This window comes from Macadamia integrifolia, unplaced genomic scaffold, assembly GCF_013358625.1.
Source record: "Macadamia integrifolia cultivar HAES 741 unplaced genomic scaffold, SCU_Mint_v3 scaffold472, whole genome shotgun sequence".
Taxonomy (NCBI): domain Eukaryota; kingdom Viridiplantae; phylum Streptophyta; class Magnoliopsida; order Proteales; family Proteaceae; genus Macadamia; species Macadamia integrifolia.
In genome coordinates, this window is record NW_024870461.1 from 26,791 (window position 1) to 41,469 (window position 14,679).

General features: G+C 38.5%; 1 long non-coding RNA gene across 13 annotated transcripts in view; it reads left to right on the forward strand.

Moving 5' to 3' along the window:
• Nucleotides 1–14,679, forward strand: part of LOC122068868 — a 102,575-nt gene that overhangs the window by 3,314 nt on the left and 84,582 nt on the right. For 8 of the 13 annotated variants that reach the window (XR_006137271.1, XR_006137274.1, XR_006137272.1 and 5 more), the window contains one exon: nt 3,621–7,849. This is a non-coding gene — a long non-coding RNA (uncharacterized LOC122068868). The remainder of the gene's footprint in view (nt 1–3,620; nt 7,850–14,679) is intronic. The other 5 variants (XR_006137273.1, XR_006137266.1, XR_006137270.1 and 2 more) reach the window with 3 other exon arrangements.

Below are 14,679 nucleotides of genomic sequence, written 5' to 3' on the forward strand. Positions count from 1 at the left end.
TCGGGAAACGGCCTCTTTGCAAAACAGGGGTAAAGCTGTGTATAATATGCCCCAAACCCCGCAGTGGCGGGGAGCCTCGTGCACTGGTTTAGGGTATTCCATTTTTTTTAATTAACTTTTATCACAGTTAATAAAGACAACCCCTAAAAAAATTTGATCAATTTTGATTTTTGTGTTTTTCAAATACTTAAAGCATTCTGGTATTATATCTTTGAATGCGTAGTGTACATATACATTTATGTTCTATTGTTCTTGTGGGATGGGGGGCGATCACTTAGTGCAATGATAAATTTTTTGGCTTGCCAATGGAACACACAGGCTCCAATCTTACAGTGGCCACTTTGATAGGAATTACAGAAGGCTAGGACCTTCTCCACCCTACCTTGAGAAGGTGGGACTAATAGTAGGTCACAGCTCTAAAACAACCATGTTTTAGTGGGATAGCTTGGATTAACTTAACTTTGTAGATTGAGGAAGCTGGTCTCCCCCCCTTTTTGTTCCAACTTTAGCTTAGTGTTGTTTCATGTTAGTGTATTATGGTACCCCTCGGGTCGGCTTCTCCTTGTCGGCCTATGCCCCCCCTTTTCCCCCTTGTATATTCTTCTCCTCTTAGTAATGAATTATTTATTCATAAAAAAAAAACTTTACTTTGTAGCATTTGGTATATTCAGTTGAACACTAGAAGTATTTTAAGGGTTCCATTATATTTGTTATGTAATGATCTGGTTTTGGAGTCTAACATTTCTTAAAGACTGTATAGGACCCGTTTAGCAGGTCACAACCCAAAAACAACCATGTTTAGGTGGGATAGCTTGGATTCACTTTACTTTGTAGCTTTTGGTATATTCAGTTGAACACTAGAAGTACTTTCAGGATTATATGATATTTGTTATGTAATGATTTGGTTTTGGAATTTAGCATTTTTTAAAAACCATAGTAGAACCTGCTTGCTCTAGTGCTGCTGGCTTAGTTTATCATTAAGATTTCATGAAGGAAATTTTCATTTTGTGGCTTGTTTAATGAGAGGAAGAGGGTAATTTCATTCTTGAGCTTTATAGGAGGCAGTTTATCTGTTTTAGTTTGGTTTCACATCCTCCTTAATTCTTATATTGTTATTGCAGATATTTTCATTCTTGAGCTTCTAAAGTAGGCAGTTCCATCTAATTGTGTATACATCATTTCACATTCTATGACTAATTGTACTTTATTATTGCGGAATTGCTCTTCTGTTACTAACATTATTATTGTTTGGAATACTCAAGATCGACGTGTCACTGTATTCAACCCCATCCATTTACACTTATGCAAACTATGAAAATAATGAACCGTGGCCTATTATGATGGATTACTTCTTCCTGTTAGTTTAATACTTTGCATTTAATGTTCACACACACACTCACACACACATATATATTTACAGATTTTTCCCCATTGTTTTCCTGTCCTTAAGACATTCACTTGTATAAAATGCATATTGGATAGGATACTTCACAAGTAGGCCAGCCTTCAAAGGTTATGTCAGAATGATAAGTGGTTACTATTTGTGAAATCTTTAAGCCCCCTTTCATAAAGAAATTCGTGTTGCTGCTGCAGTTATAAATGGTTTACCTTTTTTTTTGGATGAATAAATAATTTATACGCAAAGAGAAAAGAAAAATACAAGGGGAAAAAGGGGGGAGGGGAGACTTAAGCCAACAAGGAAAAGCCAACCCCAGGGGGAACAAAGCAAAGAGTAACTAAAAAAAAATAAGCACCAAACATCAAAGAGCCAAGAAGAGAAGACCAACATCCATTGCAACAACAAGGGGGAAGGGGAGGGATGATATCAGGTGGCGGGAGAGGGGACAGGCCTAAGGTTCTAGGAGGAAATAATGTGAGAATTTCTGCTGGAATGAGTGGATCGGCCAGGAGCAGATAGAATATGGGGATTGGATTTTTGAAGTAACATTAAAAAATATGGCTGTCCAAATCCTATCCGGGGAGTGGGAGTTGGATAACCATCTACGGATATTGTGCTCCATCCAAAGGTGGTTAATAGTAGCGGAGAAGGTTAACTTACTAATAGTATCACATATGAAGGAACCAACAAATGTCATATCGACCCAAATCCATTCCCTATCGAAATAGAGAATTGGCTCACTAAAAGGCCAACAACGAGCAATAATAGTTTTCTAAGCCAAGGAGGATAGGTGGGAGATATCCTCTTGACCGAGAGGGCAGAGGCAGCAGCATGGGTTGATGGGGATGTGAAGGTGGAGAAGGAAGGACTGCGTAGGGAGGCAGTTGGAGAGACATCTCTAGGTGGTAAAGTTGTAGCGGGGGATGTGACCTTTGAACCAGACGAGATTTTACCAAGGGATAACAGGGCCAGAGGATCTCATAAAGGACCAAGCAGAGGTAGAGGTGAACATCCCATTGGAAGAGGGGTGCCAAACACATTTGTCTTCTCTACCACGGTGACCATTGGGAATGGGAGGGACGGAGGCCCACAGATTGTAAAGAGGGGGGAGGGAGGGGGTCCATCCTAGGGAGAGAGGATGGAGGAGACGAGAGGATTTGGGAAGACCAGAAGAGTAGATGATCCTATGAGTGACAAGAGAGAAGAGGATACCAGAAGGGTGCCAAGGGTCCATCCAAAGAGAGGTCAACTGCCCATTTCCAATAATGATGGAAAAGGCAGTAAGGGTAAGAGGCCCAAGGCTAAGGATTTTATGCCAAATCCGGGAGGCATAAGAGGGAATGGGGCAAGACCAAAAGGATTTTTGAGAAAGCAGAGAGGAGTAGACCCAATCAATCCAGATACTTTGCTGCTTGGAGGCACGCTTCCAGATGAGCTTCAGAATGCCCACATAATTAACCTCATTGATTCTTCTGATACCAAGGCCTCCTTCAAACTTGGGCAAACAAACCTTATCCCAAGACAAAGGATGAAGGAACTTAGAGGACTTAGAACCCTTCCAGAGGAAGGAACAGAAGAGACCTTTAATGGATTTGATAGTAGAAGAAGGACAAAGATCCTAGACCAGTGGAGCTAAAGAGATTAGAGGATTGATCTGATTAGAATAAGCTGACCAGCATAGGAGAGGAGTTTTCCCTTTCAGAACTGGAGCCTTTTCCTAAGAAGATTAAGGATAGGGGAGCAATAGTAGGCAGCGAGCCTAAAGAAGATAAGAGGGAGGCCTAATTATTTGACTGGCAAGGAGCCCAAGGAAAAGGCAGTAATGCCGAGAAGAAGGGATTAAGTCTCATCAGAGAGACCAGAGAGGAAAAGGCTAGATTTGAGAAGATTAATAATGGTTTACCTTGTTAACAAAAAAAAAATGGGTATTTTATAAATTTCTAAATGTACAATCAGGAAGCATCGAAATTAGAATTTTTTAAAGGTAGAAATAGTTTAGGGCTCCACACAGACACATTGGCTGATGCTTTGGCTATAACCCAACCCCATGATGTAGCTAGTGGTACGTAAAGGTAACGTATGGCTGATGATTATGTAAAAGGCTTGGCAATGGGCTATCTGAAGGTGTAGTTTTAGATTGATCATCAGAAATATTTTTCTTGCACCGCTTTCTTTTTAGGCTTAAAACTATATTATCTTCCACTTCAATATTGCTTTGTAGGCTAAGGAGTTTGTTGCATCTTCACTTGATTGCTTGGCTGGGTCGAGATCAAATTCTAGATGTGGGAGTATAGCGATCAAATTTCAACAGGCTAAGTATTATAAGCCTCTGTGTTTCTGTGCTATTTGTACTCATGGTTTTTAACATTCTTTTCACTTCAGGTTTAACTTAACTAATTCCATTATTTCATTCCTAGAAAGTAGTTGCCTTCAAAAGCTTTGCAATTCCTTTAAAACCAAATACTTAATTCCCCATCCATATTTTTGTTAGGTTTCCTATCAGGTTCTTATGCATACGCTATTTGATTTGGAACTTCTGCAACTTGAATGGTTAAGAAAAAAGAAAATAAATTTAGCAAGATCTTTAGTGCAAGTTTTGTGTGATTCTGATTTGTGAAAGAGAAGGAAAGACAAGCCATGGATGGTTCTCATTGATAAAAACTGATGTTCCCAGGTTGGCATTGAGAGGGGGGTGAATTAGTGATTCCAAAAATTTCCTTATTTGGAACCCAACAAAAACTTCCAATTTCCAAGTTCTAGATTGGTCGGGGCAATCCTGTAATTACCAATCACGTAAAAAACCACACATCTACCTTACACCACAATGTGGCTGGGTCTACCAGACAATGTCCTACCACTTTGCACAACACGCACTTCAAATATATGTAGAAAAGTAAATGCGAGACAAGAACACTAGATATACGTGGTTCGGCCAGTGTGCCTACATCAACGGAGGAGTACCCATATAGGATTTCGTATTTCCTCAATACTCAACTTTTTCAACTACTACTACGGTTCAGGAAAACCTATCCTTGCTTCAATCTGAGATGCAACTCAAACAAGGGCATCAACCCCACACCCTAGACAAGCCCCAACTCGCTAGGTTCACAATTTTAAATCAATAAAATAAAATCCCAACCCAATACACCATTGATCTAGAGTTTCTCAACAATAAACACTCTAGAATACAAAAATAGGGATCTCAGATACGGATTACCTCAACTTGTGTAATCCTGTTGACGATCGCTTGCTTGACATATAGAAGAACATGTTCAAACCATCAACATAGCAGCAAAGCAATAACCTTTCTTTCTTGTTCAAAATCGAGTCTCCATTACACGCTTAATAAAGACAAGGTGTGATAGCCATCGAACTTACTTCTCCCTACTTGCTCTATTTCTCTCTGAAACGGCTGCCAAGGGTTTTCTGTTTCGGTTTTGCAGCACTAGCCAAGACTCACGACTCCTCTAATCTGATATAGTATTCAATAGCAACCGACTCAAGGATGCCGTGTCAAAATCAAGATTGAGAACCAGTCCACAACTAACGGGGAATCCTCACCTTTTGAAACTCACTTTCTATTTCAAATTCTGTTAATATATTGAGCAGCAGCAGCTCATGCACATGAAACAAACGTCCCACTTCAATTAATTACTTTCTAGCCGTCCAATGAAGTACTGACACATAACAACAAGGAATCCTTTTTAAAATCAGATTGTATAACCTCCTTGTTGAACCAATAACACCATAGCAGCAAGTGTAGGAGATGTACACCTGTGTGAAATGAGTTCTACTCCTATTGGACTGCTAACAAAGCTTACCCATCTCTTTTACAATTTCTGGCCAAATTTAGTTTTGAGTAACTGATAATAGAGTCATGATTGAACTCTACTTTGTATTTCATATAATACTGCCATACATAGGGCCTTCTGTCCACGTGTACAAGAATCCAATTCCATCAAAACTCAAGAATGCATACTTCTGTCCACATACTAGAAATAGTTACAATGGCTGAAATTTTAAACTTTATAGTGCATAATGACATCATTGTTCATAAACTGCTGAAGTATTAACTCCATAATGCTTGAATAAACTTGAAACCTGTTGCTATATAATTTAATCAAATAATTCCACAAGTCCTCACCTCATAATGCAGTTGAACCATATTATTGAACTATGAACCATTTAGTGAGTTCTCAACTAGGCCGAACCAATATACCATATTCCTAGTTGCTCTTAGTTGCCAATAATGACAACATGCGATCCAATTTCCCAACAATCTCCCTCTTTGGAATTGTTGGCAACATTATTTTGACTATATGTTACACTTCTCTCCCCCTTTGACAACAAGTACAAAGGGTGACGATGCTCCCCTATATAGTAGCTCCCCCTGCATAGACTCACCTATAGGAGTGCCCACCGCATCTTCCTATCCTATATGGATTTGATGTCTCTATGCTTACTCATCTACTCCATATTTTTGTGAGGTTTCCTGTCAGGTTCTTATGTATGCACTCTTTGATTTTGAACTTTTGCAACTTGAATGGTTAGGAAAAAAGAAAAGAAATTTAGCAAGATGTTTAGTGCAAGTTTTGTGTGATTCTGATTTGTGAAAGAGAAGGAAAGACAAGCCATGGATGGTTCTCAATGATAAAAACTACTAAATGAGTCTATTTTGGAGAACTCAATATGATAAAACATAGAGGAATAAAAATTCATGTTCAGTTGTATTCTATGAAAAATTTGAAGTTAAGATGTTCTTTCAGATATAGAGGAACTTATTTGAAAACTTGAATATGAATACCAAGCCAAAAATGGCAAGCCAAAGGCTCCCATTACAATATGGAACTGAAAGCACTATGATTACAATTATTTCTACTCAAATCAGAACCTTCAAGAGTAAGAAAACACAGAACACCATTTAGGCCACACTATTCCCCCCTTGCTTACTCATAAGATCAACAAGGTCGTATGTAGGCCTTGTTTCCATTGGAATGAGCAGTTCAGTTCACCTGAGAAGCAAAGCCTTTTATTTACCGTAATCATGTCTGCAAACCTCTAGGACTGGTCCTCTATAGAATTAACCCATGCTGTGACCATGGCTAAGTCACCTTCTGTGGCCGTTTAGGCCTTTCGGGAGAGAAGAATTCTTCCCTTCTTGACACTGAGTTCTGGGTTATGATGTTTCTGAAACAATTCGTCCTGGATATTGTATATTATTAAAGTTACTCTGTGGAGTTGAAGTTGTTTGGGTTCTGAATTTTACTTGAGATTCCATGGTTGTTGTTTTCTGTACCAATAATGCTTGCATTTGCAGATCACCAGGGTTTATAATGAGAAAGAGCATGCTGAAATTGAGTTCACTGTATGCCTACCCTCTTGGACATTGATCCATATATGTATTAGTAGTCTTCTTAGTCCTGATTACATAATCATTCCCTTTGTCTCTATTACTTTTAGTAGCATGTTCTTGATTTGTTCAATGATGATACTTAATTTTTAGGTTGGTCCTATTCCTGTTGATTGTGGAATTGGGAAAGAAGTTGTAACTCAAATTACAATACCTATGTAGACCAATAGAACATTCTATACAGATTCTAATGGACACGACTTTATGCATATACTTTCCTACTGTGTTTCTATGTTCAACATGATGGTGCAGTGAAAACATGAACAGTTAAATTTAAATATCATCATGTTCTTAGAAAGATTTCAGATGTATTTATCTTATCTTGTTGTAATTGGGTGACAATCTACCTTTTAGTTTAAGTCATTTTTAGCACTGAACTAGTTAACATAGAGAAGTTTGACACTTGAAAGTTTGTGTGAATTTATTTAGGTAGTTGAATACATGCGTGAACCCTCAAAGAGTAGAGGGCTCCAATAGATGCTGCACCATGTAGTAAGAGTTGTTTAAGCTTTTCATCCATCAACTAGAAGACATTTTGATGAATATTTGAAGCTGTGCAGACAGGTTTATGAGCAAGGAAGGAAAAATAAGGGTGCCACCAGCCTTGTGATCCCTACCTTTTTCTTATCTACTCTTCTTTTTCTTTTCTTTATATATATATATATATATATTGATTGATTGAATGGTGTTATGTTGTGTTACCTAGTCTGAGTAACCTTGTGACATGTATACAAATGGGTTATCATTGTTTCATGTTTGAAACATTTTGTCCAATCCGATTACTGTTTTTTATTGAATCTGAAAAATTCCCCTGAAATTCTTGATATAATTAATTTTTTAGTGCCTCTTTCTTAGGGTGACCACTTGATTTTTGTCAATTCTATCTATCGGGTATGATATATGGGGACGGAAAGAATTTCTTACTTGATTTTTTCCTTGCAAGATTGGTAGATGAACCTATTCGTGAGGAGTGTCCTCTGATATATCATCTAGATGTTGCTGCAATTTATCCAAATATCATTTTAAAAAAAGGGCTCCAGGTATGTTTGGTGCACCTTCTCACATTGTCATTGTGAATATTGTTCTACTGTTTATTTGTTACCTCTGCACAAGTATGTTCTCTATTTGGACTGACTTTGTTTAAACAGTAAGTTTCTTTTTCTGTAAGAAATTTAACGAAATTTCTGTGTTTTCCTACATCTTTGGTGACCAATCTATGCTGCTTGGATGCATATTATATGATCCCTGGACTACATTTTGATTATTGAATATTGTAGCTTATGACATTGTCGAACAGGTTATTCTGCACTGATTAGGAAGCCTGAAATTGTCTTCATTATAATTGGAAGGTTTACATAATTGTCTGTATGAAGGCTGTTTATAGGTAGAGAATCTAGGGTTCTCAGTAAGCACACCTTTTAACAGATCAGGGTGAGCTACATGTTTTTGTGCATTTTATGTTAGGTATGCCATGTGTATATTTTCTAAATTCTGTAAGCCAAGTTCCAATGTCTTATACCATGATCTTCACTTTTTTCTTGTGTATATGTTTCTAGTTTATTGCATATTGCTCATTGGCATATGTGGATGTTAGGCGCATTGTATACATGCACTTTACGTGTTTCTTTACATGTCGAGCTTAGTATACATCTATTCATTGGCTTGATTTATTGACTTGTTGACTTGACCCTCCCCCATATACCTTGTTTTGTATAAAAACCCTTTTACCATGGCATCAAGGCTGATTTTTTTTTTTTTTGGACATTCCTCATTTGGCGACGAATGATGTTGAACCTTCACTGCTTTGAATGAACATTGGGTTTATTGATTGATGAAAATTTTGCCTTGGTTGCCCAAGCCCGCCCTGATGCATGCAACTTTACATGTTGACTTAGTACATGGCTATTCATTGGCTTTATTTAGGCTTGTTGACTTGAGCCTCCCCCATGTACCTTGCTTTGTATAAAAACCCTTTTACCGTGGCATCAAGGGTGATGTTTTGATTATTTCTATTTTTCACATGCCTTATTGGGCGACGAATGATGTTGACCCTCCAATGCTTAGAATGAACATTAGGTTTTATTGATTGGTGCAAATTTGGCCTTGGTGGCCAAGCCCGCCCTGAGCCTAAAAAAGATATGGGTTGAGATACCCTGGCTCTGAGGACGGGTTAGGGTTGAGAATTTATGACCTTGAGTCAGGGCCGGGCCGGGCCAGGCCCAGGTTGAGGCCTCAGGCTGAGTATGGCTTGGCCCAGCCTAACCCTGATTTTACTAGAATTTTCTGATTATATGAGATATTGGGTTTTTAATATGTTGAGCTCTTGGAATTTCTCTTGATTGCTTAAGTTCACTTAGTGAATAATACTTTTTCTACTTCTCATTTATTTGTTAATCCTTTGATTTGTATTCCTGGTAAGTGTTGATCAAGCTATAGATCTCAGAACTCCCCTCCGAGGAGTTGCTATTTTCTAAAAAAATTATCTTACAATTCAGCTCTTCCTCCTTTCCTGACTTAAAAAAGTATTGAGGATCAACCAAGATGGTTATCTGATAATTGGCAGATGGGATTATGATTCCTTATATGGGTTTGATATTTGTTTCCTTTTGATATGGATCCTTTTACTTGGGAATAGGCTGAATTGTTGTTGTTGTTGTTGTGCTTGTGATATATTATGGCGTTTGTGATAAATCTGAAAGATTTTTTAGCTTCCCCTTTTATGTGGCAGTGGTTTTAATAGCTCTTCATATGTCTTGTGTAACGTTGAATCATCAGGTAGAGGTCAAAGCTTGGTGAATTCATTTAAGCAACTGTCAGATGGAAAATTCATAATTCACTAAAATGTTTAGATCATGACCTGGTTATCAATTGGAAGTCCAGAAGTGAAAATTCTTGGACCCTTGGAATCACTTCTATTTTGTGTGTCTTCTTCCTGCATTTGTTTGGATTGCGAGTTGTAGCAATAAGAATGAGAAATGATTGCATTTATTTGGATTGAGAGTTGCACATAATGACTTTCTTTTGCATAAATCCACATTTTCTTTTTGCCTACTCAATACACCTCTTCAAATTTGGAGTTAGAGGAATGTTGATTATATTTGTATTCATGGTATATATAAATTCTCAAAGAGTAGGTAGGCACCTCTTGAACTTATTTCATAAAGGAAATTGAATGGGAATGAGAGGTTTTTGTAGCAAGAATTAGTTGGTATTGTCATAAACTACAGATTTTTTTAGGCTATCTGCGTACTTTATATTTCAATTAATGATTAGATTTTGTATTTGAGGTGCAAATCTTGGATCTCATTTGAGGGATGTGAAACAGGATTTTGGTGAGAATTAGGTATTTCTTTTGTAGTGGTTGAAGCAGAATTTGACAGTTAAAATCCTTTTGTTGCTTGTATGGTAGATTTCATTTTTTTTTCCTAGTGGATCGAATTCTTTGTTTAATCAAGATTTGGGGTATATGGCGTCAATACTCCTATATAATAAGTTTTTGAATGTTTTTATCTCCACCAAGATGTTTCAAAGATTAGTGGCTTGGTATTTCCTCTCAGTTACTACTTGTTGGATGATGTCAGATGACTAGAGTGATTATAGGATTTTTCACTTTGATTTGCCAGAGCTGTGAATATAAGGTTCCCAAATGTGAACACAGAATAATCCTAAACCTAGTTAGAAATACATGGGGGACAGAATTTGGGTGAGAAATTAGTTAAATATTCTTGTTATTCAGACGATTGGGTTTGGCAAATAGGTTGAAGGTACTGTAATTGAAGGGATTTAAATATTAATATTGGCCTTCTAGGGATTGAAAGGGTATATTGATAAATATTGTAGGCCTGAAGGGATTACTTAATCAACTGTTTACAAAATTGTATATACAAGATTGTACATGTGAATTAGACTTTGACCAAAGACTTATAACTTGATAGCCCAAGGCTTAGCCAAAATAGCACCTTGGATCCAACTAGAAAACGAATATGATGTAGATCGATTCGATGGATTTCGCCTTGTTTATGTTAGCTGAACGATTCTATTGTTAATTCTACATTGGATGTTTGAGTTGTTTATGATATCTCTATGAACTAATGACACTATTTTTATTATTTTAGGTTTGTACTTGAAAATGAAAATGCCATTTTATTGTTCAACGCTCAATAGATTTCTAAAATCTGTTTGGATGTTTTAAGATTAGGCAAGCTTTCTCATTGAGTTTGTTGGCCAAAGTGTTCCAGTTTGTCCACTCTTCAAATCCGGAACTTCCACTCAACTTGAACCGACGACCCCCAGGTCACAATGAAGCAACCTTACCATTACGCTGAGGTCCGCCGTCTAGTGAAGCTAACCAAGATAAATCTGATTCTAAATATAGATATATAAACCTCACTCAAGCCAGCCAAGTTCATGCAAAGGCATTCTTACTACAAATCCCAAACCCAAAATAAAAAACCAATGAGCCAGGTAATATAAGAGGATAACACTCCCGTCAAAACAGACAAGAAGAAATAAGTATGATCATTCCATAAATATAATTGACAATGTTTATGGACTCTAAAGATCAGTTTGGTTTTAATATTTCTCCTTGCTATAATCTTTATCATTGTTTATGGACTCTCTAATCTCTAATACCCTTCCAGTGCTCCGACATCTTCATTTGAACACTCAAATGCTTAGTGACCATGATGACAATCTTCTCCCATCATCTGGCAGAAGCTAGAGGAAATGTTAAGAAAAGGTCTCTCAGTTGATGAGATTATTTCTTACCTTCAAAATGGACAAAGCAAAGGCAAAGACGTTGATACTAATGATGAAAGTAGTGGTTCAGCAAAAGATTCGAGCATATGAAAGCTGTTGCATTCTCCTGGTTCGGATGTCAGTAAATAGAGGTTTTCTTATGATGGAGCCGATGATGCTAAGGCCCTTCTCACACTAGATGGAGAGGGATATTTGGAAGGGTGGTCCAGAGAGGAATAAAGCAGTAATCAATTTTGTGAAGCTGCATGTAACGACTCCATTTGTGGAGGAAAACTGGGTTGTTTCCGACATACCAGGGGCCTCTTTATATGGCTTTTTGCATATCTTGTTCTATAGTGAAATTAAAAAGAAAAACTCCATTGTCGAGTAGAAAGTCTCCATTTGACCTTGAGGTTTCCATTGCTTTTGAGGGGAAGGGAGGCTACTCAAAAAACGACCAACACAACGCAGTAACTCCATTGAGAGATTTCGGAGAAGAACGAAGTAGCCAGAAATCATCTGATCTTCTTGTCTCCCAGAAGGGAGGGGGGAACAAAGTGAAGGGAAAGGTCTTCTCCGGAGGTAGAAGCCGAAGGTTTGAAGCTAAAAGTCCAAGGATTGGTAGCAAGAATGGTTAGAGGAAGGGTAAGGAAGAGGAGAGGGGGAAGGAGGTGAGGAAGGAGGGGGTGGAGGAGGAGGGGGAGTAATGGGTGGTGGATAAAAGGAAACTAAGTCAAAGATTTTCTTAAGAGGAAGTAGAGAAACATATATATCCGATATTGTAGATGATCCAAAAGTAGCAACTGCTTTGGGCATCCTATGTAACGGCTGCAAAAAATCTTGATATTTGAGGGTTTTGTTGTTGTTAAACATACCATTGCTTCTTATTTAGTATCAGATCCTGTAGCAACTTATTACCTGTATATGATATATTTTAATCATTTCATTTTCTCTCTAACGACTATAATACCTATGTTGCCTGATGAGGTTTTACATAAAGGAAGTGATACCCTCAGTGAAATGCTCCTTATGGTCCAAGTGGATTCTTGGAATTCCTCATTGTCAGCCATTTGAATTTTTTCTTTCTTGATCTGATCGTGCAAAATTTTTGGCTTCTTCAGCAATCCCAGTGTAATTCTGGTGCTTCTTTATGAACCATTATGAGATCACCTCAGACATTATTGTTGAGCTTGATTTAATGTTCAACTTGTGTTTTTCATGGGCATACAAGGAAAATTTATCCGTCCTAATAGGAACCTAGTTGGATCACAACATAGGCTTGATCCAAGGTAGGAAAGGAGTCACGACTCAAAACCTGAGACCGCAATTGATCAAACTCCACATTCAGATCTGTCAGAAATTCATAGACCCAGATCTTGTCCTCTCGCTTCTGAAAACTGGTGACATCTACAGGTGTGGAAGGGGTATGCTCCTCATAGAAGTCCAACTTAGTCCATTGTGTCTGCAACTCATAGTAGTACTGTGATAGATTGATCCCATTTTGCCTCAGGTTACAAACCTTCTGGCTAAGTTCAAAGACCTGAGCATCATTTTCTGCTTGGGAATAGTTACCTGGACAGACTTCTAGATCTTTGTAGCGGAATCAAGGAGGAGATGGTCACGTGAAAACTGTGGCAATGCGGAGTTGATAAGGAAGGCCATAACCAGATTGTTGGCACACTCCTGCTTGTCAATCTCAGGACAGATGGTCGGATGCTTTGAGGTTCCAGTGAGGTACCCGTAATAGCCACGGGACTTGATGGAGATGCAAACCGAGAGTGACCACGTAGGTAGTTAGTGCCATCAAGCTTGATACCACAAGGAGGAAAGATAGGAAGAGCCGTGATGTCTTCGCTAATATAAGCAAATGAGCTAGTAGACATGGTTGCTACTAAAGGGCGCTATGTAAGTAGAAGACACTAGTTGGAGATACAAAAGCATAAAAAAACCAGAAAAGGGCTAGAAAACCAAAAATCGATAAAGGAAAAAATATTGAGAAATCGATTTTAGGGATAACTCTAAAACAGAGACCTCAAACGAAAAATTGGTCAGTACATACCACTACAAGGATAAGCAACAACAATCACAACAAACATCAAGATGATCAGAGCATCGAGCAGGGGAAAAACATCTTGGCAATGGAAAAACAAATTCAAGGAAAAAACCTTGAAAAAATGATGAAAAAGTGTATGTGTCACACCCCGTTCACACAGAACCGGGCCAGTGACCGGGTTAACACCGGTTAACCCAAACCTGCCAGGATCATCTGATACAATATTCCACCACAGCATACACACAACTAAGAAAGTGCTCATCAGTTCAGCGGAAGACTTGGTTTACCTGTGAATATTCCCGTAATACTTGATACCCGAATTGTAATACAATAGTTAAGTACATGTGAGCCCGAAGGCATGATATTTACACAATAAGAGCACAATTCACATATCAAGTACACAAAAGGAATCATAAAAAATCAGAGAGTCAGCTCAGCTCGGTATTAGAAGTAGGGCTCAGCTCGGTATCAAAAGGTAGAGCTTAGCCCGGTATCAAAAGGTAGAGCTCAGCTCGGTATCAGAACAAGGCTCAGCTCGGTATCAAGAGGTAGAGCTCAGCTCGGCATCAAAACTGCGGTCCCGCAGCACAACTCTCGTACGAGCAATCAGTGCCGTGCTCTAACTCCTCAGGGGCCCACCAATCCTCTTCAGGGAACTCAACTGTGGGACCTGCCCTATGCTCATCAGATGGATGACCTGTAAAATCATCTAAAAGAGGTGCACACGTGGGATGAGCTCACTAGCTCAGTAAGTGGAAAGATGGACCACACAGCAGTCCACACAACAAATCACAACCATATGCACTATATGCTATGCAATACATTTTTAATCACATCCACCTAAGCAACATTACTAAGTCTTTGGTTTAGTGCTACTACAACCACAGTGCGCGTATACTCCGGGTACGAGCCACGAACTCCATCCCGCGATACGCCCATAGGGCTGTCGGAGAAGGCCCACCGTGACTACTCGGAAAAGTAAAACATGCCAACCACCGGCTCTCAACATAAAGTAAATAACAGAAATTTAAAGGTGCTGTCTCCAGCAATTTAAAAGCAGTACGATTGGCCCTCTTGAAT